General features: G+C 42.3%; 1 long non-coding RNA gene across 2 annotated transcripts in view; it reads left to right on the top strand.

Annotated features, from left to right (window-relative positions):
- The window catches only part of LOC119171457 (uncharacterized), a 198,486-nt gene that overhangs the window by 163,134 nt on the left and 8,154 nt on the right, over nt 1-27,198 (top strand). For both annotated transcript variants that reach the window (XR_012894976.1, XR_012894975.1), the window contains exon 5: nt 13,222-13,251. This is a non-coding gene — a long non-coding RNA (uncharacterized LOC119171457). The remainder of the gene's footprint in view (nt 1-13,221; nt 13,252-27,198) is intronic.

Raw genomic sequence — 27,198 nt, 5'->3', positions numbered from 1 at the left:
GTTTTGTTATTACATAACAGGTTAATTAGTATGAATAAAATATAGAGACGAGAACCCAATATGCGAGCCTCCAAACCCTTTGGGAGAGTTACATATTAAAAAATGCCAGTATGAGCAGTAGCATAAATAGAAGAATTACTTATAAGGCAATGCACATACCATAATGAAAAAGCAAAAATTGTGAGACCTACAGATAATTTGATGAATAAGTGCAAAAAACAACAGTGTGATACAACTTAAGAAAGAAGTCATAAAAAATTACCGAGATAACTTGAAAATCTCTATTATATATATATATATATATATATAGGTCATTTCCTATCAAGTGTACTTTAGACGACCATCTCCGATCATGCGGAATAAAGTCGTGCAGGTACATGCGAATGTATATATATATATATATATATATATATATATATATATATATATATATATATATATATATATATATATATATATATATATATATATATAAGGGAAAGAAGTGTATACCTAAGGGCTCGTTTTTCCGTGTTTTTAACACAATAATAATGAGATATAACAGACAGTAATGCCAAGGAAGGTACAGGGGAAGTTATTAACATTAATGGAATGTAAATAAGAAGAAAGAAAAGTGGATGAAAAAATTACCAACTGTAAGCAGGAATCGAACCTACGACCTTCGAATTACGCGTTCGATGCTCTAACCACTGAGCTATTACAGCGGCACTCCCTCCATCCACTTTTTTTTTGGGTTTTTATCTGTGAATTTAGAAGTAGGAGCGACAGTCAGCGCCATCTATAAGCCAAACAACGAGTGTGAAAACACTCTTATGCGCATGTTTGGCGTCACGTAGCACGTGAACTTATTATGAGCGGGCAGCTGATTAATTGTCCCTCTTATACAACCTAAACACACCAAGTACTGGCAGACTTGGTGTGTTTAGGTTGTATAAGAGGGACAATTAATCAGCTGCCCGCTCATAATAAGTTCACGTGCTACGTGACGCCAAACATGCGCATAAGAGTGTTTTCACACTCGTTGTTTGGCTTATAGATGGCGCTGACTGTCGCTCCTACTTCTAAATTCACAGATAAAAACCCAAAAAAAAAGTGGATGGAGGGAGTGCCGCTGTAATAGCTCAGTGGTTAGAGCATCGAACGCGTAATTCGAAGGTCGTAGGTTCGATTCCTGCTTACAGTTGGTAATTTTTTCATCCACTTTTCTTTCTTCTTATTTACATTCCATTAATGTTAATAACTTCCCCTGTACCTTCCTTGGCATTACTGTCTGTTATATCTCATTATTATTGTGTTAAAAACACGGAAAAACGAGCCCTTAGGTATACACTTCTTTCCCTTATTTCATTGAACGAGGGTCTCGTACTGGCAGACTTGGTGTGTTTAGGTTGTATAAGAGGGACAATTAATCAGCTGCCCGCTCATAATAAGTTCACGTGCTACGTGACGCCAAACATGCGCATAAGAGTGTTTTCACACTCGTTGTTTGGCTTATAGATGGCGCTGACTGTCGCCCCTACTTCTAAATTCACAGATAAAAACCCAAAAAAAAAGTGGATGGAGGGAGTGCCGCTGTAATAGCTCAGTGGTTAGAGCATCGAACGCGTAATTCGAAGGTCGTAGGTTCGATTCCTGCTTACAGTTGGTAATTTTTTCATCCACTTTTCTTTCTTCTTATTTACATTCCATTAATGTTAATAACTTCCCCTGTACCTTCCTTGGCATTACTGTCTGTTATATCTCATTATTATTGTGTTAAAAACACGGAAAAACGAGCCCTTAGGTATACACTTCTTTCCCTTATTTCATTGAACGAGGGTCTCGTACTGGCAGACTTGGTGTGTTTAGGTTGTATAAGAGGGACAATTAATCAGCTGCCCGCTCATAATAAGTTCACGTGCTACGTGACGCCAAACATGCGCATAAGAGTGTTTTCACACTCGTTGTTTGGCTTATAGATGGCGCTGACTGTCGCTCCTACTTCTAAATTCACAGATAAAAACCCCAAAAAAAAAGTGGATGGAGGGAGTGCCGCTGTAATAGCTCAGTGGTTAGAGCATCGAACGCGTAATTCGAAGGTCGTAGGTTCGATTCCTGCTTACAGTTGGTAATTTTTTCATCCACTTTTCTTTCTTCTTATTTACATTCCATTAATGTTAATAACTTCCCCTGTACCTTCCTTGGCATTACTGTCTGTTATATCTCATTATTATTGTGTTAAAAACACGGAAAAACGAGCCCCTAGGTATACACTTCTTTCCCTTATTTCATTGAACGAGGGTCTCGTACTGGCAGACTTGGTGTGTTTAGGTTGTATAAGAGGGACAATTAATCAGCTGCCCGCTCATAATAAGTTCACGTGCTACGTGACGCCAAACATGCGCATAAGAGTGTTTTCACACTCGTTGTTTGGCTTATAGATGGCGCTGACTGTCGCTCCTACTTCTAAATTCACAGATAAAAACCCAAAAAAAAAGTGGATGGAGGGAGTGCCGCTGTAATAGCTCAGTGGTTAGAGCATCGAACGCGTAATTCGAAGGTCGTAGGTTCGATTCCTGCTTACAGTTGGTAATTTTTTCATCCACTTTTCTTTCTTCTTATTTACATTCCATTAATGTTAATAACTTCCCCTGTACCTTCCTTGGCATTACTGTCTGTTATATCTCATTATTATTGTGTTAAAAACACGGAAAAACGAGCCCTTAGGTATACACTTCTTTCCCTTATTTCATTGAACGAGGGTCTCGTACTGGCAGACTTGGTGTGTTTAGGTTGTATAAGAGGGACAATTAATCAGCTGCCCGCTCATAATAAGTTCACGTGCTACGTGACGCCAAACATGCGCATAAGAGTGTTTTCACACTCGTTGTTTGGCTTATAGATGGCGCTGACTGTCGCTCCTACTTCTAAATTCACAGATAAAAACCCAAAAAAAAGTGGATGGAGGGAGTGCCGCTGTAATAGCTCAGTGGTTAGAGCATCGAACGCGTAATTCGAAGGTCGTAGGTTCGATTCCTGCTTACAGTTGGTAATTTTTTCATCCACTTTTCTTTCTTCTTATTTACATTCCATTAATGTTAATAACTTCCCCTGTACCTTCCTTGGCATTACTGTCTGTTATATCTCATTATTATTGTGTTAAAAACACGGAAAAACGAGCCCTTAGGTATACACTTCTTTCCCTTATTTCATTGAACGAGGGTCTCGTACTGGCAGACTTGGTGTGTTTAGGTTGTATAAGAGGGACAATTAATCAGCTGCCCGCTCATAATAAGTTCACGTGCTACGTGACGCCAAACATGCGCATAAGAGTGTTTTCACACTCGTTGTTTGGCTTATAGATGGCGCTGACTGTCGCTCCTACTTCTAAATTCACAGATAAAAACCCAAAAAAAAAGTGGATGGAGGGAGTGCCGCTGTAATAGCTCAGTGGTTAGAGCATCGAACGCGTAATTCGAAGGTCGTAGGTTCGATTCCTGCTTACAGTTGGTAATTTTTTCATCCACTTTTCTTTCTTCTTATTTACATTCCATTAATGTTAATAACTTCCCCTGTACCTTCCTTGGCATTACTGTCTGTTATATCTCATTATTATTGTGTTAAAAACACGGAAAAACGAGCCCTTAGGTATACACTTCTTTCCCTTATTTCATTGAACGAGGGTCTCGTACTGGCAGACTTGGTGTGTTTAGGTTGTATAAGAGGGACAATTAATCAGCTGCCCGCTCATAATAAGTTCACGTGCTACGTGACGCCAAACATGCGCATAAGAGTGTTTTCACACTCGTTGTTTGGCTTATAGATGGCGCTGACTGTCGCTCCTACTTCTAAATTCACAGATAAAAACCCAAAAAAAAAGTGGATGGAGGGAGTGCCGCTGTAATAGCTCAGTGGTTAGAGCATCGAACGCGTAATTCGAAGGTCGTAGGTTCGATTCCTGCTTACAGTTGGTAATTTTTTCATCCACTTTTCTTTCTTCTTATTTACATTCCATTAATGTTAATAACTTCCCCTGTACCTTCCTTGGCATTACTGTCTGTTATATCTCATTATTATTGTGTTAAAAACACGGAAAAACGAGCCCTTAGGTATACACTTCTTTCCCTTATTTCATTGAACGAGGGTCTCGTACTGGCAGACTTGGTGTGTTTAGGTTGTATAAGAGGGACAATTAATCAGCTGCCCGCTCATAATAAGTTCACGTGCTACGTGACGCCAAACATGCGCATAAGAGTGTTTTCACACTCGTTGTTTGGCTTATAGATGGCGCTGACTGTCGCTCCTACTTCTAAATTCACAGATAAAAACCCAAAAAAAAAGTGGATGGAGGGAGTGCCGCTGTAATAGCTCAGTGGTTAGAGCATCGAACGCGTAATTCGAAGGTCGTAGGTTCGATTCCTGCTTACAGTTGGTAATTTTTTCATCCACTTTTCTTTCTTCTTATTTACATTCCATTAATGTTAATAACTTCCCCTGTACCTTCCTTGGCATTACTGTCTGTTATATCTCATTATTATATATATATATATATATATATATATATATATATATATATATATATATATATATATATATATATATATATAAAGGAATGGTACACCGGATAATATATACTTTCTGGTTAACCTACCTGACCTCCTCCTTTCTTTCTCTTTCGTTACGAACTGTCACAAGACTGCTACCAAAGCAGATTGTTGTGGTTCTGCATTAAAATTAACATGAACCAAAGAGCCCTCTTGAATAAAAATTAGGAATACTAGATTGCCGAGCTTACTGTATGCGGTTGAGCTTGGTTGTACGCAACTCTAATAGGTTTATTTATTTATTTATTTATTAGAATACCCTCAGGGCCCGTAGGGCATTACAGAGGGGGTGGGTACAACATTTATAACACACAAGAAAAAAAAAGACAAAATAAAGAAACAAGTGTCAGATGCGCAAATCAGGAAGGCAACATAAGTCAACTAAAAATGTATAAGTAAGAATTCAAGCACATACAAGACAAAGATAGATAATGGAAACTGCGTATAGTTACAAGCATTGCTGAGAAATTGCAGTCTTGAATAACAAAGGGTCTGTTATTGTTACAACGGAAGAGGGAAGGTGGCTCCAATCGGCGGCTGTTTTCGGTAAGAAGGCTGCTGAAAAGAATTTGGTGCGGCAAAACGGAATGGCAACCTTATGCTGGTGATCAATGCGCGATGAGTGGTAGGACGGTTGTGAAATGAGGTCTCGCTTCGTTGATGGATTGTGAAAAAATATCTTATGAAAAAAATGCAGTCGCGCCAGTTTCCTCCGGACAGTTAAATTGGGTAGGTCAAGGTTAGATTTCATTTCTGATATGCTAGCAGTACGGGAATAATTAGAACAAATGAACCGAACTGAGCGGTTCTGAACAGATTCTAACGCGTTAATTAAATTTTGCTGTACGGGATCCCATATAGCGGACGCGTACTCAAGCTTTGGGCGAATTAGTGATCGGTATAATAGAATTTTGAGGGACAGCGGAGCGCGAGAAAAGTTGCGGCGTAAGTATCCTAGCGTTCGGTTAGCGTTATTACAGATGTAGGTAACAAGCGTGTGCCAAGATAGATTGTTGGTAATGTAAACGCCGAGGTACTTATATGAAGAGACATGCTGGAGGGGAACGGCGTTAATTCTGTAGGTACAGGGGGGAGAAATAGATCGCCGGGTTATTGACATGCATTTAGATTTGTTTGTGGTTGCATCGTATACTGTTCGGTGGACGTTTTTTTATCGTTCTTTTTACTTTTTGTGTTGAGTAAGACAGACCAACCGAGTTAAGTAACTTTCGTAGTCGTCAGCGATAGTGCAGCATGCACCGCGGGCTTCTCCGCCCCACCACGGTGTTCTAGTGGCTAAAGTGACTCGGCTGTTGACCCGCAGGTCGCGGGATCGAATCCCAGACTGCAGCGGTTGCATTTTCGATGGAAGCGAAAAAGCTGTGGGCCCGTGTGCTCAGATTCGGGTGCACGTTAAAACACTCCAGGTGGTGGAAATTTCCGGAGCCCTCCACTACGGCGTCTCTCATAGCCATAGGGTGGTTTTGGAATGTTAAACCCCACACATCTATCTATAGGACTGCTCCTCGACGCTGTAGCGCGCGTATGGATGCCTTGCTCGAGTGTGCGTCGATTTATAGATGCACGTTGGTTGAGGGGTCCGAGAAAGGGAGATGCTGCTTGCGTATTCACGGCTCGTGCCGGTCGCAGTGAGTGGATTGCGATTGTCGCCCTTGTAGGACATATCGCGCAGGATAAGCTGCGGGTGGGTTGGCTTCGTTCGCCCTCGCCGTGGTTCGCCGCGTGCATGTGTTCGTTTTGGGCTTTTGCGCTGAACGCAACCGAGTGTTCGTTCTCCGTCGCATGCGATGCACGTTCGGCATAGGCACTGCCTCGCGAATGAGAAGCGGCATCCTATAGTGACGCACATAAGAAAAAGAAAAATGGACTGTCTGCGCGTTGTAGAGATTAGGAACAAGAAAAGCGATAATGGATGTCCCTTTTCTGGCACGCCGTTTTTATTTATGCATGCAAAGCGCGCTGAGAGTCTTGCATTTAACGCATGCAAAAAATGTTCGCCTTTCGGGATGTGGAAAACGGGTGACTAGTTATTTTGTGTAAATACTTGGCGCTGCAGGTATGTATGCTTTACCGCTTAAAGTTGAAGAAGAGATTCGGTAAACTAGGATCCAAGTTATCCCATGGTTCTTGTCGCGGTACCTCAAAGCGCTCCTCCATGGTTGCGTCCCACTTCTTAGACAGTACGTAGACAGTCTACACAGACTGCTTAGGAGACAGCACCGAGCCCATGCTGTCCGAGAATCGGAACACGTCTGGACGGCTCCTACGCGATGATGCGCCACCTCGCGTCGAGAAGAAAAAGCTAAAATAAAAAACATAACAGTTGTATTTTCTGGCTTATTACGCGTTGAAATCAAAAATAAATAAACGTCACTCACATTGAACGTCTGGGAAAGCGTCTGCTTGTGTGCAGACGGCGATTCCGGCGAGATTTGATCTATCTGAACGATTGGCTGAGCCGCCATCTTGTTTACACAGCAAAGTAGCCTGCATCGTATACTTGTCTACGATGGGGTCTTCTCGGAGCTGTCTATTTCGCCGGCTACGTGAGACTTTGAATGGGACTTAAGATGGCCGCCGTCCATTTAGATATCTATTTAGCTGTCTACGGTGAGTATTGGAACACAGCCCATGTGTGCGTAGCTGATGCACGTGAGCGGACGGTTTTTAGCGAGATATAAATGAACACTAATGACACCTTTTTTCATGGTCTCCCAAGACCATGCTATGAGTGTTTGTTATGTGAGTCCTTGGCCAGCCAACTGGCGGACCAGGGCTTGCGTATATATATATATATATATATATATATATATATATATATATATATATATATATATATATATATATAGCGTCGCACATATTTTTGGCGGAAGTTATCCAGACAGGAACCATAAGGTTTTTCAACTTTAGCACTGCTTTATCTCGGCACTCCAAGCTTATTTACGCACTATGTAGAAAAAAACAACCATATTAATAGTGCGCTGGGACCTCTAGATAAACAAAATTTTGTAATGCTATGAAAAACAACTCCATGTGCAGCCTCTCGTGTCAACTAATACTATTCTTGTAAGTTTAATTGGGTAGCATTATGTATTCATGTCGGTGAGTCCGTGATGTTCCTCGCGCTCCCAACTATATCGTATGCGTGACACATCAGTTCGACTATTCCTTCTGGAGCAACTTTTCTGGAGTAATAAGCAGTATTATACTGCATCCTGCTGGCACAATATTTTCAAATTCCACTTCGCATTAAATTGAGGCATACCTGACCACAAAACCCTAAAAAATTATATTGCGTAAAGACGGTGTATTGTTGTTTCAATTCTAAGCTCCACGTGTAATATAGGAAAGAGTGAGTCGCAGCTATAAACAAATAGACGTGTCTTGTTACTTACCACCTTTTCATTCCGAGTAAAGCTTAGGGTAAGTGCGACAGACAGTGGAGTCAATAGAGAGTTTTAGTACTGCGTACGCTGCGTACGTGGCAGCGCTGCGTACGTAAGGACGCCACGTTCTGCGTAGTGCGCATGCGCAGACCGCAACGCGCACGTATCGCATTACGTACGCAGCCGCTACGTACGCACGCATGAGAGGCGTGCGTGCGTACGTATGAGGTGATCGCGCCGCTCTCGAACAAGTTCGCGACAGTGCGAGACTTCGTTATGCAAAATGGCGGCATCGAAGGCAAGCACCGACCGGCTCTGTGGCTTAAAATATGGCCATAATCTGGCTATAACACTTGGATTGGCTCACACTGGCTGTCAACAACACGTACTTCTATTTTGATATACCAGATGACGCAACACGCTTCACGCTCGTTACGTACGCGGGTGCTACGGCGTACTAAAAGCCAATTAGTGGCAAACGACGCCACGTAACGCAAGGCGCTTGCGTGATGCGTACGTAGCACCATTCCGCAGCACTAAAACTCTCTAATGAAGTACATTTCCAAGTTTCGCCGCGTAATTCCATCCTTCAGCTTTCGCTATGCCGACGAAGTGGTCGCAATCGACACATTGTTTTTTGAACTAGGCCTTTTTTACCGCTAGTGTTGTTAAGCTCGATATTAAGGGTATAGTAAATAGCCTCATATGGCCGTTCAGGTGCAGCTGGTAGCCATGGGACGGCGAAACGAGTTTATAGGCGTAAATATTTTTCCAGAGTGGCGGAGCATCGGGATGACATTTTTCGTAATCGTTTTTACTCTCTCGGTCGTCATTCACACACACACACACACACACACACACACACACACACACACACACACACACACACACACACACGCGCGCGCGCGCGCGCGCACATACATACATACATACATACATACATACATACATACACACGCACATACATACATACATACATACATACATACATACATACATACATACATACATACATACATACATACATACATACATACATACATACATACATACATACATACATACATACATACATACATACATGCATGCATGCATGCATGCATGCATGCATGCATGCATGCATACATACATACATACATACATACATACATACATACATACATACATACATACATACATACATACATACATACATACATACATACATACATACATACATACATATAAAGATTTCTGACAGGTAACTCGCTGTCATGTCACGTAACATGTCATGTAACTATGTCCCAAAATAAACTGAAACTGAAAAACTGAAAATATATATATACAATGCTGGCGCCCTTTGCACGACCAGCATCATGTATTATTTAGCTGGAGCATTTACCATGAAATGAATACCGCCCCTGCCATGACCGCCTTGATGTGGCAATACGTCAAGACACACGCACTACCGGACGAATGTAAAGCCGGAACTATAGGTGTTTCAAAGGTATCGTATGAAACTTACTAATTGGGGAGTTGTGACTGTGACGATCGTCTTATATGCAAGAAATGTTGGCCGCTGCCTTTCTTCACGGTCAGCTCTCAATTTCTTCTATAGTGCACTCATGACTGCAGCTGCAGGTGGTTTATTGCAAACTATTCCTGTAAATATAACAATCTTAGCAAACGACCGTATACTATCTTTCGAGATCGCCTGTCTTTTTATTTTCCCTCACTTTACTTATTTTAGTTTATCAAGTTTGTGTTTATCGGCTGCGTGCGAGAGTTTTACAGCACCTAATAGGTAGCCACTGGAGGGAAAAAGACTGTTGGCACATTGTTAAAATACAGACTGCTGGACACAAAGTAAAGAAAATTATTGAAACAGTGAAAGTAGCGGCTACAGCAGTGTTGAACTAACAAAGCTGTCGCCTAGACACCACAACTATGTGTGAAAAAAAAAGAAGAAAAAGTCGTTTGTAGCAATACAAACACACTTTCTTATCAGGATTTTCATCTCCAATGCTCCTAAATAAAGCCTCATTGTAACCATCAAATAGCGATGTAGATAGGATCCCCTCTCCTAACCCATACCTTCTTTTACAAGCGTCCCTTTCCTGCATTTTTCTTTGTTAAGCACTTTGTCGTCACGTTTCTCACTACTCTGACTCCTAACGCGGCTGTTACGACGAAAATCATGCTCTCTTTAAATCCTAAGAACATATATCTACCCTTAGCCGACGCCTCGATTCACCCTATGCATCCTTTGTATGTAGATTGCCGAGTGACCACATCGCCTGAGGCGTTTTTCTCTCCTGCGTGAGAAAAGCAAAATGCGTATAGGGAGAAAGCAATCTTTGGAAGCGGAGAATACAGCAGAATGCCGTGGTCTTCCGCGCCGTCATCCTTCCGCGGCTGTCGGTTGAACGCCGCAAGATTTATGCTGCCCTGCGGCGAAGAGCTCTTGCCACGCTGCTCTATACGGCAGCTCCCAATTCCAAACTCGTATTCGCTTTCCACATCTTTGTTTCTTGTAACTCCGAGAAACCTCTTTGCGGCGCGTGTATACCTGCGCAGAAACTGGCCATAATTAAGCTCTGCACCAGCAGCGCCCGTCGATGCTAATTAATTTTCCTTCTGCTTCTTACCCTCGAGCTTCCATCCCGATGACGCGCGCAATTCCACTCGCAATCGGTCCCAAAGTTTTGGCGCGCAATAATTAACAAAGCGCGCCGTCCATGGGTAAACGAAAAGCAACTGAGTTATACAGTGCTCCAACTTGCCTTTTCGGTTGGCTTAATTTGCCTCGTTACTGCAGGCTTAGAATAAGAAACACTTAGGCTACTCTGTTCTGGTTATGCGCTTGATCCCCTACAGCATTTGTCTGTATGCGGCCGTGTCTGCACAAACACCACTGGGGAACACGTAACCAGATATACCAAGTAACAAAGAGCCTACGCAATAATAATAAGCCAGATGACCTCGCTGAAGCTCTCCCCTAGCGTTCCTCAAGTGGCAGATGTTTCCCGTTGAAAACCGCGCGTAAAAATTGCAGCTCTGTTTTAGAACGACCGCGAAGAGACGAACCGTGAAGGTGCACTCTGTATGCGCCCTGAATTGTAATGAGCTCCGAAGGAACGCCCTTCTCAGCTTGAAAGCGAGTTTATTTCTTGAAGCGGTGTTTTGAAGAAACGGTGCTCTTATAAATACTGCAGACGGCGAAAGAAAACATCTGTTGATTCGTATGCAGTTGGGTGAGTTTCGAAGAAAACAAAAAACAAAAATAAATGAGCGCAGGTTCAGAACATTTATGCACGTTTATATCGGCAAGCGATTGGGTTTGAATAAACTGTTGGCTGTTCAACATGTATGCTACAATTCATTATAAATAGTTCTAACTGAATCCAACAGATGACTCAGCCCGGGAAAGTACCGGTGACATCACTTGTGTTTAATTGGGTAGTAATTCTAACGAACGTTGAGAAGAGCGGTGCTCAGAAAACCGCATTCTCCGTAAACCGACAATCTTTGAATCGTATATCAGATCTCACCGACGGGAAAGAGTCTATCTTCTTCCGTTCAACTACTTTCAATTCACTCTTCGTAATTATTAAGCTGCACCTGAAAACAAGTTATTTTCCTTTGCGTAATTGGAAAAAAAATCATTTTTCTCTGTTCGCTGTTTAGTTCTATAACAAGAACCATGGTCATCGTCTTGTGCGCGTGACTTCGTGAGTGCGTTATCAGGACTATACGCAGCTTATATTCGGATTTATTATCTCTTATAATCTGTTAGCTTATGAACAGAGGTGAAAGCTTTTCTTGTATAGGGTAAACAAGCCTTATACAACTCTGCTTCTATATATATTGCTAAAGCATCTATTCTCCTCTGAACACTGGAATTCACTCCTGATAGGACAAATAAATTTAAGAGCATAAAGAAGTACTTTGGAGATTACTGACTGTTCTAGACGTCTGCGTTCGATATTTAGTTTGCATATTACCCTTCCCCAGGTCCATGTGGTATCTAATGATAGCGGCGACATATCGAAACAGTGTTAACGACTAATTTAGCACCTGCAACGAAACACTTGTTCATTACAGCTTGCTTACCCCTTGCTTTTCCGAAGAATGCAAGTCGCGATTAATATCGGGGAGTCTTCCTTATACGACGAAAAGCATTTAATGATGTCAGGCAGAGTCATAATAGCAGAAAAGAGTTCAATTGTATGGTTTTGTTACTCTTTTCTAGCTTATCGACAACAGTAACCAACAATAGTTAGCAGATAACAAACATTAACCAGTACTGGAGTTATAAGAGTGAATACGCTTTATTTGCACGTGAACTGATCTTCGTTTCTGAAGTAATGCTTTAGTGTATAGTTCTGTCCAGATTATAGTTATCTTTTTCTTGGCATCATTGAATATATTGGTGGCAATATTATCTCGTATTGTGTTTTATTTTTAATGCTGACACAATTACTGCCTCTCAAGCGCGCGTTTATTTGTGGCTGATTATAGCTAGCAACACGGTTCGATAATTCTGGTTTCAGGAATCATTTTCATGCACGATCAGGCGACGGTACTCTCAGAGAAGTTGCGCAGGCGTTTATTTACAGCCGCATATTACGCATGCTGGATTTTGCGGCTATTTCCGATGACGTAGAAACATATAGGTATACTAGTAAACGCTCGTTAAATTAAGTACGAGACGACAAACGAGAGCTGACGCGAAAACCACACGCATTAACCGGCAGAATATTCAGCAGACAGCGTTTATCTATTGCGTCAGTCTGCGGCTTTTTGGAGCTGCAGCATGCAGTATACACAGGGACTTCTGCGCTGCGTTCATCTGGTATACCAACAGCCTGTAAAACTGTCTTTCCTGGTGTGAATGGCTCTGAGGTGTTTCAAGAACTGCGCACACCATCTGCTTGTGGGATATTAACCATGCTGCCATATTTCTCGCGTTTATATGGTATACAAACCTCACCGCCTCACTTGGCTAAGGCTTCAAAGGAAACCGTGGTTTCTCTTCGTGGCCACATTGCTTTCATTGTGGTGGACAATGACTGCACGAGAACTTTCGTTTACTGCAGTGCATGTGATTCTTGAGGAATTACAGCTATAGAAACGACTACTGCTAAAAGGCTAGTATCGATTCCATGTGAAATTGTATTCTGATATCGTTCCATGTCACTTGTTAGTGCACTGTTCGCGGCCATCTAACACTGTTCTTGTTGCTTTTTCAGCGGCGATCACCCTGGAGCACTTATTATCAGGTAAAAGTCCGATTTTAGAAGTCGGGGATTCAACGTATTTCTCATTATTTTGTTTTTTCGACAGTAACGTCTTTCGGTTTAACTTATTCGTGTGTTGTTTCATGAATTGTAAGCATTGTATATGTGCACACGGACCATCACGTAATACGCTTCTTGCTCACACCAAAAGTAATGATGAATCCTGTTCACCGAAATACTGCTGGTGGTAATTATCAACGCTTTACGGCCCACGCATTGTGGTGAAGCACATACCACCTGATTGATTGATTGATTGATTGATTGATTGATTGATATGTGGGGTTTACTGTTCCAAAACCACCATATGATTATGAGAGACGCCGTAGTGGAGGGCTCCGGAAATTTCGACCACTTGGGGTTGTTTAACGTGCACCCAAACCTGAGCACGCTGGCCTACAACATTACTGCCTCCAAAGCACATACCACCTCGTTTACTGAACATACGAACGGTTTTGCGGACGTATAGTCGAAGCTGACAACTTTCCCACGCGATTGTAAACAACAGATGACGTATTCATAGGCGAGAACGTTTGCAACAATGCTCTGACGTTCCCTGCTTGGGTCGACTCTCTTAGTTCACGGGACTCCCGGTCGGTTGCCGAAAATCGAGCGATCGAAGCGATGAGCCTCCGGCGAGCGAGCGTCGGTATCGCGTCGTAAACAAGCACTCCCTATGCACGCAGGCCAACGCTAAACTCAAGGAGTGAACTGTGTGAGAGGAGGAACGAGACATGTTCGTAGGCACAGGGAAGCAACGTGGCGGCGGCGCGCCTCTGAAGGCAGAGAGAAACTGGAAAGTGGGGGAAGTTCAGGGGGCCGCGCATGCGCTGATGAGGACGATGGATTTTTAAGGGCAGCCATCGACAGTGATGGATGACCTTCGCTGCAGAGCGCGCCTCGCGAAGGAAAGGAAGGCGAAGGGCGAGCGGGTGAGATGGAAGTAGGAGGAGGAGGAAGGCGGGAGAAAAATGGCGAAAGGCCGCCATTACGGCATGCCGAGGCCGCGTGTTTCGGGGTAGCTTCTCCTGCGGCATGCGCCGTTGGCGTCCGTTTGAGCGCGCTTGCATCGATTTACAGGTGATCGTGAGGGGCCACCGAATGCCCCCTTTTTCTGGGGGGAACCTCGCGTAATGGAGTGTAGAGTGCTGTGTGCTTGTAGCGACGGCTAATGCGGGACAACCATGTACCCGAAAAGCTTCCTTTAGGCCCGGATATGAACTTTTCTGAGTGATTTCGCAACGTTGAGCGCGCGGTAAATGATTGCGGGAAGTAGGCGTAAGAATGCTAAACGTATAAAGTATTACGGAAGATGTCTCCCTCGTTGCCAGTGGTTTTTTCTATACAGCAGATCCGTCGCATCGCCAATAACTATAATCTGGTATTTGCATAACGTGGCAGAAACTCTAGGCTATCATGTTTGCGCTTCTATTATGTTTGCCGTAGGAAGACCAAACGTTAATGCGATACGAATTATGTAGAGGTAAAAACAATAAATAAGAAAGGTCAACAAGATGTTCTCACTGAAGTGCCCATGTATACATTGCCATATGGCATATGCGCTTTCAATAAGGATTTTGTAAGTTGTTTCATGAAAGAAAATGAAACTTCCAGCATGCAATTTAGCTCAAGGAGTAAGCGATACGCCTGTTTATATTTACGGTTCAGTGATTGTTTAGATAATTACGGACAGCAGCTTCGTTCATCTAAGCAAGAACTGTTAGCCATGAAGTTTGTCTATGCACAGTGCTTCAATAAATATGTCTCGAAATTCCCCAAAATAAGGTAAGCTAGATGTTAACTATAATCACGCGCAGAGTCCGCACACCCACCAAGCGAAGTCGATCGACGGTTGATTTAACTACTCTGTAGCTCACTCTGGACGTTTTGAAAGAGTATAACAGTGGAAGTGTTTTGTGTTGCGGTGCTGAAATCACCAGCGTCCGCTTTTTCGCAAATCTGAAAGCACGAATAGGCTCTTTGCAGAATAGGCTCGATTTTTACTCTTGGACCTGACCTCTTTCCTCCAATAATCAAATAGTTAATTAATTTTATATTACCGATATGATTGATCTTTCTAGTGATGTCAAGATATTCGCGCAGCGAAAAAAAGTACATATGCTGACATCGAACAAATAGCGTTTTTCGCGTGTTTATAGAATTTTCGGACACAATTTCTGAAACACCTTCACAAACGCGGTCAAGGCCGAAAATTTTATGTATTTCCGGAAAAGATGATTACGATTGCTTTGTATTGGTATGGTAGTATTCGGATAGCATAACTCAAATGCTTCACGAATGCTAAGTCCACATCACAGGATTGCTTATGCGATTCGATTTGGTCGGCTTTACAGCTACAGGCTTACGAAGTATGGGCTCTCACTGCTTTATGCGTTATTTCGAGCTTAGGCCAGTGGCACCAAAGCCTGTCTATGCGCATGTGTTGGCTAATATTACTGCCAGACATGCTTATACATCTCTGCCTTCCCCCCTCTCTCCTACTTTACTTCTTCCCTGTCAGAAGTGCAACGAAACGCACGACATTTTTTGCGAGTTTTATAAAAGGGCAAACTTGTGTGGTTGAGGTTGGCTACAATAAGCCTCCGTAACTATACTGGAGCACCTGCTGATATAAAACACTATCGCTGCTGCAGTTAGTCACTTGCTTTCCGTTTCTGTACATTTATATCAGAGTTCTGTCATGACTGCCGCGGAACTAACTTTAAGACCATATACGTACCTTGTGCGCCCTCAAAGAGGCTAAGGAAACTCTCTTTTCTGTTATCACATCCAGCGACTGACGCCCCTATGGATTGGTGCCGAAGTATGTAACTTTGAGTGCCTTAGTTTGCAATCACGTGTCTATGCAGACTTCACGCTTATGACAGAAAATATGCTGCTTTATAAAGAGACAGTAGAGGTAAACGATAATGTCGTCTAAATTTTCTACCTGATTTATCGCGAAGGGGGTAAGATAGAAATACAACCCTGTTTTCAAGCTCAGAGCATACTCCCTTAATGACCTAGTCCTTTAATTACCGTGTTAACTTTCAACGTTCATATCTTGTCTCGATTCGTGAGCACACAGTTATGGCTGGTGCGAAATTCTCACAATGTAATTCATGTTATCCTTCGTGCTTTCCCTCCTGCATGTCTCTTTCTCTAGAAGTGCGGAATTCGTAAAAAGAGAGGTGGGCGTTGGAGCCGGCATTTAGGCAGGTGGACTTGTCATTTTCGAGGCATGCCGATCATTCACTCTTCGTAAATGTCACGTGAAAGTATTCATGCAATTCAGTAGTGTTATCTTACCAACAGAACTGTATATTCCTTACTAAGCTCCGGTTAGTGGCCTATATATACTTTGTTCACTTCTTCAAGAGCATTGCTTACAAACTTTTGTCATATAGCCTAGATTACAAGTATAATGACTAAATAGAAAAAGTAAATATTAATCGTTTTCCTTGAAGTACAGGAAGGGTGAGTTACAAATGAACTTTTGACTGGAAAACAATGTTCATATGCAAATCAGACGGAGTGTTCAATGTGACATGAGAGCTCAAATGTGCCAGCAGTGCACGCAAAAGGACAAGCTCTGTAATGTTGTTCATGTGCATTGTTATATCTAAGGTCTTCTTGCGTTCAGAGTTTTCAAATTACAGAACGTAACTCTAGTAACCTGCACCGAGAAACAGAGAGCAAGTTAAAGCAGGGAGGTTAACTGGATGCACGTCTGGTTTGCTACACTGCACTCTGGGAGGAGATGAAGTGGTGACAAGAGAGATAGAAGAAAATGGAGGGATACACAAAATCAAAGGCGTACTTGTTGCGGACTTTATGGCGGACCCCTTTGTATGCGACTTCTGCGTAACCGAAGAGACGAATGTCTGGTGCAGCTGCGCTCGATGACACCTCGCAATGCTCGCTCCGGGTTCTTCTGGCCCAGCTGCATTTGTGGCCATTTTATGTAGCCAAAATTCTGGGACCATGGACATGCACGTCGAAGGCGAAGAAGGCAACGCAAGCTTACGGTACAACGTCCACAGGTTTGTACGACCACCTGTAGACTTCATGGGCTTTCTAAATAACCTACACTGCAGCAATACAAATAGTACACGTGTGCTATCAAAAGCGCGGAAACAACAAAACATGATGGTTTCAACCATGATGGAGAGTAAAAGTTAGCATTTGGTAGTGAGGAGGGCCTGTTTTATCAAGATGAGGACAGTTCCTTCATGGTCTGTGTGAGATTAACATAAGCACCCGCATAAAATATGTCAAATAAACAAGTAGCAGTTGTGTTTGTGGGGTCTAGTGAACAAAGATTTTTGTTCCTGTAAGTATACCCTTTGCTATTGATATGATCGCGTTCGTTAACAGCGTGTCCAGAAGCATGGATTAGCTAAAGTATTATCTCATTTTTAACTATAGCCCCTAGATGCCTTTGTGAATTTGTCCACGCTGATATGGGCTCTCAGAAATTGTCCTCACCGAAACATTAGTTCCAGGCTGAAGCTTCCCCGTGTTGCTACACGTAGTTACTACAAGTAATTACCGCTGGCACGTTTCGTTTAAGCGTTGATATCACGAACTTTCTTGTGCTATGCAAATTTCGCAACACCCAAAGACACTAAATATTTCACTTAATCAATCCTGCCAGAATCGACAATGTTAAGGTACGTCAATAAAAGGCAATGTGAATGTCGTCCTGGAGGTTGCGTCGCGAATTCTTACCTTCTCTCACCTTCGATCAGTGATCCCGCGTTGCCCTCTTCAATGGCGTGTTGCATCAAAACAAAACCGCCGTCACAAAAAACGTGCGCGGATTTCGAAAATTGCCAGTGCTATCAACTTCGCAAAAAGAATGTAGCAAAAACGGCAGAGGTGGTGTACAACTTTTTGCTATAGCCCAAATGGTCGCTCACTGCTACAGAAAAAATGGTTCAAGGCTGTGCGTATACATGTACAAAGGTTACTGTTGAGTCGATACTTACTGCACGAAGTCCTGGGCTGCAACAAGACCTGTAGGTTAACCTCATTATGTCCACGCGATTTGAGATAATCATGTGTGCGCGGATCTCGTACACTCACGATCAGCGCGTTCCATAGAAGCGCCCACGAGTTCAGCAAAGAGCAAGATTGCATCGCAGGTTATGCTTCCGGTTTTTTTTTTTTTTTGCTACGTTCATCGCGATACTTCAACAGGGTTCATGGAGCGTTGTAATAATAATCCGTATCGCCTGCGTCTTCATGATTGCGTAGTACGCAGTATGGGGTATACAGGTTAGTACAAGGTATACACGTCTCTGAACAAGCAGGCTGTGCATGTCCTGTGGTAACTACACGCTTGATAGTGTCCGTAAACGGCGGAGTGATTTCCGAGAAAAAAAAAACGTTGTTTGCGGATAAATGGGCCAATGGCCAATTACAACGCGCCATTGCGGCCAATTACGTATCAGTGGTCAAAAACGTGATGCGCATCGATCATGTCATGACGCGTGTCAGCACGTGTCACGGCACGATCGATATTACACTCGCAGGTGATTGATTGATTGATTTGTGGGGTTTAACGTCCCAAAACCACCATATGATTATGAGAGACGCCGTAGTGGAGGGCTCCGGAAATTTTGACCACCTGGGGTTCTTTAACGTGCACCCAAATCTGAGCACACGGGCCTCGACATTTCCGCCTCCATCGGAAATGCAGCCGCCGCAGCCGGGATTTGAACCCGCGACCTGCGGGTCAGCAGCCGAGTACCTTAGCCACTAGACCACCGCGGCGGGGCACACACGCAGGTGTAATTTCGCCCTGCGTAATCGCAGCAAGTGAAACCGGAATTCAAGAAACTGTGCCCCGTACCATGTTCCTGTGAATGCATTTCGTCATCATTACTGTCCACGAGACGCTTTCATGAAGTCATCGCCATGATGCTTCCTCATTTTCTTTTTCTTTAGTGCGAAATTTTACATCATCAGGCATGTAGACTGGCCGAGACCGGCTGTGTCGAGGATTCGGAAGTTTGCGTTAACTACATTTACATCGTACAAATACGAGTTCTCATCGGTATACGGTGACATTCTCGGTATAAGGAACATTTTAAAAAAATCCTGCTTTTTATAACACTGAGTTACCGAATTTTCATTTTATTTTATTTTTATTGGAAGGTATGTGAAGGGGATCACGATGTCTTAATGCTGGCTGTACTCTTTCGCTCCAGTGTATAATAAAAGACTGAAGAATAAAGAATAAAGTGAGTGACGCACACGAAATCAAGGAAGTCTGTGCTGTCGAGGGTATTATATACTTTGGACGTTGTTCAATTCTACCGTGTGGACGAATCCTCCATCTCGTCATGGCTGATTGGTCACAAAACTGCAGGCAATGCCTGATTGGCTCGAAACGCCGCCGTTGGAGAATTTGACAATATATATAGGGCCTATTTCGACGCCCTTTGTCTTATAGCACAACAGATACTGAACTTTCACGTTATATATTTCTAACTTATAGTTGCCGCACCATAACAGAAGTTCAACTTTAGCTGACCTTAATATATTTTGGCTATAACTCGGCAGGGTATACATACAGTCGGGCTTGCTAAAATAGCAGTCGTGTCACAGCATCTATTGCTGCTTGAGAAGTGAATATGATCTTTAATACATATCCCAGCACAGCTCTGTGCGTTTCCATCGGATAAAACATGCGATAATTTATTAGAGATGCGCTGCTGACCCGCAGAGCGCAGGTTCGAATCCCGGCTGCGGCGGCTGCATTTCCGATGGAGGCGGAAATGTTGTAGGACCGTGTGCTCAGATTTGGGTGCACGTTGAAGAACCCCAGGTGGTCTAAATTTTCGGAGCCCTCCACTGCGGCGTCTCTCAGAATCATATGATGGTTTTGGGACGTTAAACCCCACATATCAATCAATCAATCATTATTGGAGATGCAAAACAACAGAAGAGCAACATTTTTCAGCAGATATTTCGGATGCTGCGCTGGAGCTCTCGGGCAACCTACAAACAATGCACATGGGGTCACTATAGCCGCGACGGAAGCAGTGCAAGCGAATGAAAATTACTGATTGTTGTTGAATTAACCTTACTTTGGTCCAGAGAACATGCAGGGGTGAGTGACCCTGATTACCTTTAGTTTTGATTTTTAACTCTGTCAATTATAAAAACGGGTTTTGGACCATAAATGGCGTCATATATTTCGGCATTCTTGGCTCACTGCTTGCAATGCATGCCGGGGTTTGTTTCTGCCGTATCATTGAGTGATGAGTTAGTTCTGTTTGCTATTAAAATCTACACGAACGTAAACGACGGAATCACCTGCCACAAACGCACCTATATCTCGCGATAACGAGTCCAGAGGTGGCTTTTTTCGGGTTCTGCCCGTGCAGTATGGCGTGATGGTTGCACATTTTAGCACCTGTCCACTGATTCAAAATGCGCCGAATTCGAGCAATTTTCATGTCTCCCTGGATTACAAAAGTTGAATGCCGAGTTTATTTTAATGTCTCAGATAATATGACACAACGTGAAAAAGAAAAAGGTTTTGTATCAGACAGCAAGGTTAGGAAACTTCATGGCCTTGCCATGTATCTTCGACAGCGCAAATCATGTATACTGAAACTTCACCACTATGCTACGTCTGCGATGTGGTACATTGAATATTCGCAAGTTGTCAAATTTAGCAAGCGTCAAGTAAGAAAGAGTGCCTCATTTCGCTGAGTTTAACTTTATTTTGCATCTTAATTCAGAACTTTCAAATAAAAGTTCGTGTATTTGTGTTTTCTTTTGTATTCGCTGACGTTGCCTTGCATTTCCCACTTTTCGCCTTTTTTTCAGTAATCATATACGAATCAAACGCAGATATGCTAAAGCAAATACAAATGTCAAAGTAGAAGCGGCAGCCTCACCGTTCTGCAGTTTTTGCATTTAAACGACATTCCATTTCTTCGAGAAAATGTGACTTCTAAAACTTCACCATTGAAGCTTAGTCATGATTAACGAGTGTCCAAAGGCGTTGTATCTGGGTCACAATGCGAGTGTAATGATACAGAGTAATCTGGTGAACCACATGTACCTCATTTTTCATCAGTCTGTGTACGACCACTGCTTCCTCAGCTCAGTTTCTCAGTACTATATAGTGATGAAAAAGCTACGGGGCTATATTAGGCTCTATAAGACATTACACATATCATGCTTCAGGGATAATTAATTAGGAAGGTGTCAGTGTATGACACCCAGTCCATCAGTAGCAGCATAACACGGTAAAACAAGGTAACCATAAGGATTTGTTCCTTATATGACGATAAATTAAAGTTTAATGACATAATTTTTCCTTATTTTCGCGCTGACTTCGCCCATGGAAACGCAGAGATAGCATGAGAACACAAGAAATGCACGAAAGCTAGTGGACGTGTTAATGACTACCCTGTGTCTGGTGAGAGAAGGCGAAAGGCATAAACAATTCTATACTTTGTAAAATGTGAAATTTGTGGCCGGCGATGGGTTTGGGAAATGGGGACCACGTAAGTAGCATACGGTGAATATACTCAAGTTTTACCTTCATACAGCCATACTTTTAAAGAACGTTTTTGGCATATACTAGAAAACAAATTTCGACAACTATAATAATGCTTACGTCAGTTGAAGAGTTAACAGCAAATTACTGTAATTAAAATGCTCCTTTACAAAAGCGTGATAAAGGCAGTAAATTACTTTGGTTACTTCGCTTTATTTATTTCTAGCAAACGCTTGGCTAATCTAAAATGACACATCAGATGCGACTTTGTAAAAGCTTACAGCAAAGTTTGATCGTACGTCTATGTAAATAATCACTTGCTCGTATTTTTTATTAGCCAACGTTGCTGTCTGATGTCAACAATTTGAATGGGTAAATGTATATTGTCAAGTATTCCAGCAGCGATTGACATGAGACCTCATTCTCCTTCAACCAGCGTTCACCATTTATAAAAAACCGTGCTTGAAACACTTCTGGGAAGATTGTCTTTTCTCGAAACTGTCGTGTGAGGCTTCGTAAGATAGCCGTAAAAATGCTGTTATTCTACTTGCACCGCACAACTCTCAAAAGCACCGTTGGAAAATACCATCCATATATTTCATTTGTTGTTCGGTATGTGTTTGTGACGCTATATTGGACGCTTCTCCGACTCTTGAGTGCCCTCCGCAACCTTCTTAGTTACAATAAATCTTTTATATCAGAGCATTTACCCTAATAAGTCATTAGTGGGATTCTTTGAATTTCGTACATGATTTCGTGCGCTTTGAAAGTCATCGTCGAAGGTAATGACTCGGTACAACTGTTGACTTTAATAAGCAGGGACAAATATAGCGATATCTAGGCAGCAAGAAAAACTGAGATTTAAATAATTGTATTTTCACGCAGTACGCAATAAGCCGGTTCATTTTCCTAAACATTTAAAGACCTAAATACGTACGTTCTCATAGGGTCACTCTCATAGTGGCCATGTAATTACAAAAACAGAAAACTTTGTGCACTTTACACTTGCGTGCATGAATTTAGAACATACGCCACCATTTTCATCAATAGTATAGCGTATACGTGTATATCGTAACCCCCAATCCTGCTTCCCACGCAGATAGTAGTAAGTCAGCGGTTTCGACAAATTATCTGCTTCACTTTCTTTCTTTCTGTGTAAAGGCTTAGAGGCTGAACACATTTGTAGGATTTGAAATATATCAAAACTTCTCATGGAACAATCGGCAAAAAAATGTTCCTTTCCCAAGATGGGTGAAGAAAAGCAATATTTGAACTTCTAGAAAAGAATAGTTTCACCTAAAATGATGAATAAATCTTGGATGAGTAGTCACGCAAGTGATTGCTAAACTGGGTCGGGTATATGGTAGCCTGAAATTCACACTTCCGTCATCATGTACCACCTTTAACATATGAAGCACACGCTAATTACGTTGAAGCCCATAACTGCCATGATAATTTTTCATCTGCGAAAGATAACGCGGATTTTCAGCTGGTTTTTCATGCGTGACCAGGCTTCTTTATTTCATCACTCGCCAATTAAACTTGGATGCTTCATTTCGCACGGAAATCACTTCAGATATTTCTATAATATGTGATCATGACGTTCAAGAAAGGCTGCAAATGCATGCATGATGTCATAGCTTCGGCATTTGATCCAGTTACGCATTAAGCCCGTGTTTACCCATTTCTAACACTTCACTTTTGCCAGAAGCTGTCGTTTCGCTAATGTTAACGGCGTTCAGCGGGAGTCATTTTCCAGCAATTTAGGCTGTGTTCTTCACTTTCATGCGTGGCATGTCATGCAATATTTCAGAAAATGTTAGTCTCTTTGGGGCGACTGTGCCAGCTCTTGCAGAACACCTTCCCGTACAGAACATAAAACGCAACAAAAGAACCTCTTTTTAATGGAAAACACGTGCTTCATAAAGCATACATGTTTCTTAATGCGCGGTTATGCTGTTGTCTCGCAAATAATGCACACTGTATACCTACCTGTTAGCATTTGATGAATCTGAGAGATAAAACATGCGTTGGCCTAATGCCTTTACGTTGGCATCCTATGGTGCGTACAAGTCAGCCCTGGCCGGCGCAGTCTGCGCATGTAAATAGTTGCTACTTTCAGAGAACTTTCTTATTTGTTGCGAAAAAATGTTCGGGTGTTCCCGCGGTAGTTGTGGAAGTGCACATGGTATGCGTACGTCTGTTTGCACTAAAGTAGCATAAATCTGAAGCATTTCAGTATCGGAATCGCGCTGCCTAGTGTATCTAATTTACTATAATATATGGAAAGTTAAAAAGCGAAGCTATTTCTTGACCTCAAGGGCATTACTGACAGGTTTAAACTATGATGATTATGTTTATGTGTTGAATCACGTTGTACCTGTCCTTACCATTATACGTGATTTTCCTTTCTATCACCTAATCTTCAGATTGCTTGAATCCATGGTCATGCAACGTCTTTCAAATAGAAGTGCGGCATTCAACGAATGGCACCTTTCTGTCGCCACTCAAGAATGAAGCAACTTACCCGAATCTGTCGCCGCAGAGCGCGAGTCCTTAAAACTCACAACAGCACACCATTATTCAGCGCCATCTTAGCTTACCTCCAATGTTACTTTCACATAACCTACTTCTGTAAAATGACAATATTTATTTTATTTGGAGTAGAGAGAGAGAGAAACGAGAAAAAAGGAAGGCAGGGAGGTTAACCAGATGCTAGATAGTGTTGTTCTGTACTCGTTATGTTGGAATTTCGTGTTTGATTGTTTTCCTAAAGATACGCTTTCTTATTAATGTTTATTACCGACTTGTCAGTTTGTTTTGATTTTCGCATACTCATTCCTTTGCACTGTTTTATTTCTATCACTAACATTATTTTGTCGTTGTAGTAAGAAAAGAAACAAGGAAAAAACCTGAAAACTATGCGCCAGAATATTCACGGCTGCCCAACCAACATAAACAACATGATCATATTTTCATGAAAGCATCACACACATAATGTTACAGCAATAGAAAACAAGCTGATCACGACAATAACTTTGTGATGCAATAAATCCATGCCAATGTTTGAGAGCTAAATGAAAAGGTTGATAAATTCAGGAAGGCATGTTAAAAGACATCCTCATAAAAACCAACGGGATTAAGCATACACCTGTCCTCAGTGATGTGCTTACCATTGTAACTGTCTTCCTAAAGCTACGTCTTTTCCAAGTCACATGACTGCAGTAGAAACCATCAAAGCTTGGTATTTTTTGCTCTTACATTTATCTCCACTTTGCACTTTTTTTTTTGCGTTTAAAGCAAGCATTACTCGAGCAAGTTCAAGCTTGTTTGTTGATTGAATCGCTTGCTCAATATACTCACTTATATTATTAATGTCTGTAGGTACATAAATTTTTAATTAGTAACTATCTAATGAATAAACCCCAGAGTTAACAAATCAACTAATTAAAACGGTAAAGGCTACACTGTAAGTCATTAGCTGCGGACTACGATGAAATAGTTAACGACAGACAATAATTTACAAGTCGGAGATCCTGTAACTACAAAAGTTTCCTATAGATGCGGTGCAGTTGGTTTGCTGCACTTTCAGGACACTGTGTCTAAACAAAATTACTGAATGGGGATAAAAAACATTGCTTTATAAAAAAATAAATAGTGAAGTGATGTATGGAGTCTTATCGCCCCCTCCCCTTCCAACGTTCTGCCGTAAGTCGACAAATGATCAGCTTGCCGAGTGCAGCCAGCTGCCTATGCTAATGCACATAGGGTAACTACTCTATATTAATATTGCTAGAACTGTTCAAACGATAAGGTATTCATTGTACAGTTTAATTAATTTTCATGGTCTAACGCTGCACCCAAACCACAAGGAAACCAATACCACCAATACTGCAAAGCATACCCAGTTCGCAATTCGTGACACCAATGTGTACTTACATGTTAGCTACCAGACTTAATCAACGAAGAGAAAAGTTTCTACGTGCGTCAGAACGATAAGTGCGTGCAACATCAGGAAGCAAGCAAAAAATGGCTCGAAATACGATTATACTCGCTGTCTCTTCAGACTTCAGTTATCGGTTGCTGCCGACAGATGGCGCTGGCATTCAAGGCAATTCTCAGAAGCAGGCGAAATCCGTCGATCTCCATTGATGCCATTTCAGACGTTTGTGGATCAGTTTTAACCATGCTATATGCTTTGTGATGTTCGTTTCAGAAACTGTTGGTATATCGTCGCTAAGGCCAACAGCGTCGACGCTGTAGAAAAAGTGTGACTTGAAGCTCTGCCGTGAGCCCACAAACGCGCTGTGAACGCATGCGCGATTCAAGCAGACGGTTCTTCACTGTGTGATGTCGGTTTGATCGAATGAATTTTACCTCATTGCCGATCGCGGATGAGTTTCACTTATAACGAACAATCAATCAAGCTGTCTGCTGTGACCAACCAAATAGCGAAGCACGCTGTAAAAACGAAAGTAGTCGGGAAACGCCAGTGTTGCGCTTGACAACGCTTGTTGCCAGACTTGATTAGCCTGCTCGCGTCAGATTTGGTGCGCGAGCGCGGATTCGCGATGATTCTTGCAACGCTTCATAGATGTCCTCGCAATCGTAACAATTTTCGCGCCAAGCAGAAAACACTTCACGTCCTCGGTTAGCTGTTGTAGTGAAAGTCGCGCATTGGCGCTGCATTTCTCGCGTCTGATACGACATAAGAACTGCGTTAGTTATTTCCAAGCTCCCATCTTGATTGAATACGGTTATTTTGCTTGGCATTCCTTCTGGTAAGCCCGCTTTTGCCCTCTTTTTTTTTGTTGTAAGTCCGCTGTTTTTTGTTTTGTTTTTTCGACGTCGTTGCTGCAGTTTCTTGCGTGTCCGCTAAGTTCAGCTGCATTAGCTTTCAGCAGAAGCAAACGCTATAATTCAGGAGTTGTACAAAAGTCGCTTTAGTTCGGTTGTCTTTAAAGATAATGGATATGAAGGCGCCTTTCGGAATCCTTTCAAACGCTTGGTGATAAAAAAGAAGGATCATGTGTGCACTGTAACGTTTCTCTAACATTTTTTACAGACGTCTTTGATCAGTTCTCACAGAAAAATAGTGCCAAAAACGGAGGACAAAAAAAGAAAGGAGACAGACAGCGGCACTGTGCCGCAGACCGTCTCCTTCTTTTTCTTGTCCTTCGTTTTTGGCGCTATTTTTACGTGAGTGATGCCGTACCAACTCGCCCACGCAACCATTTTAGCTACTTTGATTAGTGAACGTTCGAATATGCAAGAAAGCATTATATTACAAAACACTTTTGGTCGAGTTGGTTGGTTTCGCATAGCAGATCACTGGCAAGTGCACGTTGAAATGGACAGAGGGACGTGATGACCACACAAGCGCGCATATTGTCATCACCTTCATCTGT

Source organism: Rhipicephalus microplus, chromosome 4 (assembly GCF_043290135.1).
Source record: "Rhipicephalus microplus isolate Deutch F79 chromosome 4, USDA_Rmic, whole genome shotgun sequence".
Taxonomy (NCBI): domain Eukaryota; kingdom Metazoa; phylum Arthropoda; class Arachnida; order Ixodida; family Ixodidae; genus Rhipicephalus; species Rhipicephalus microplus.
This window is presented reverse-complemented; position numbering and strand designations above follow the sequence as displayed.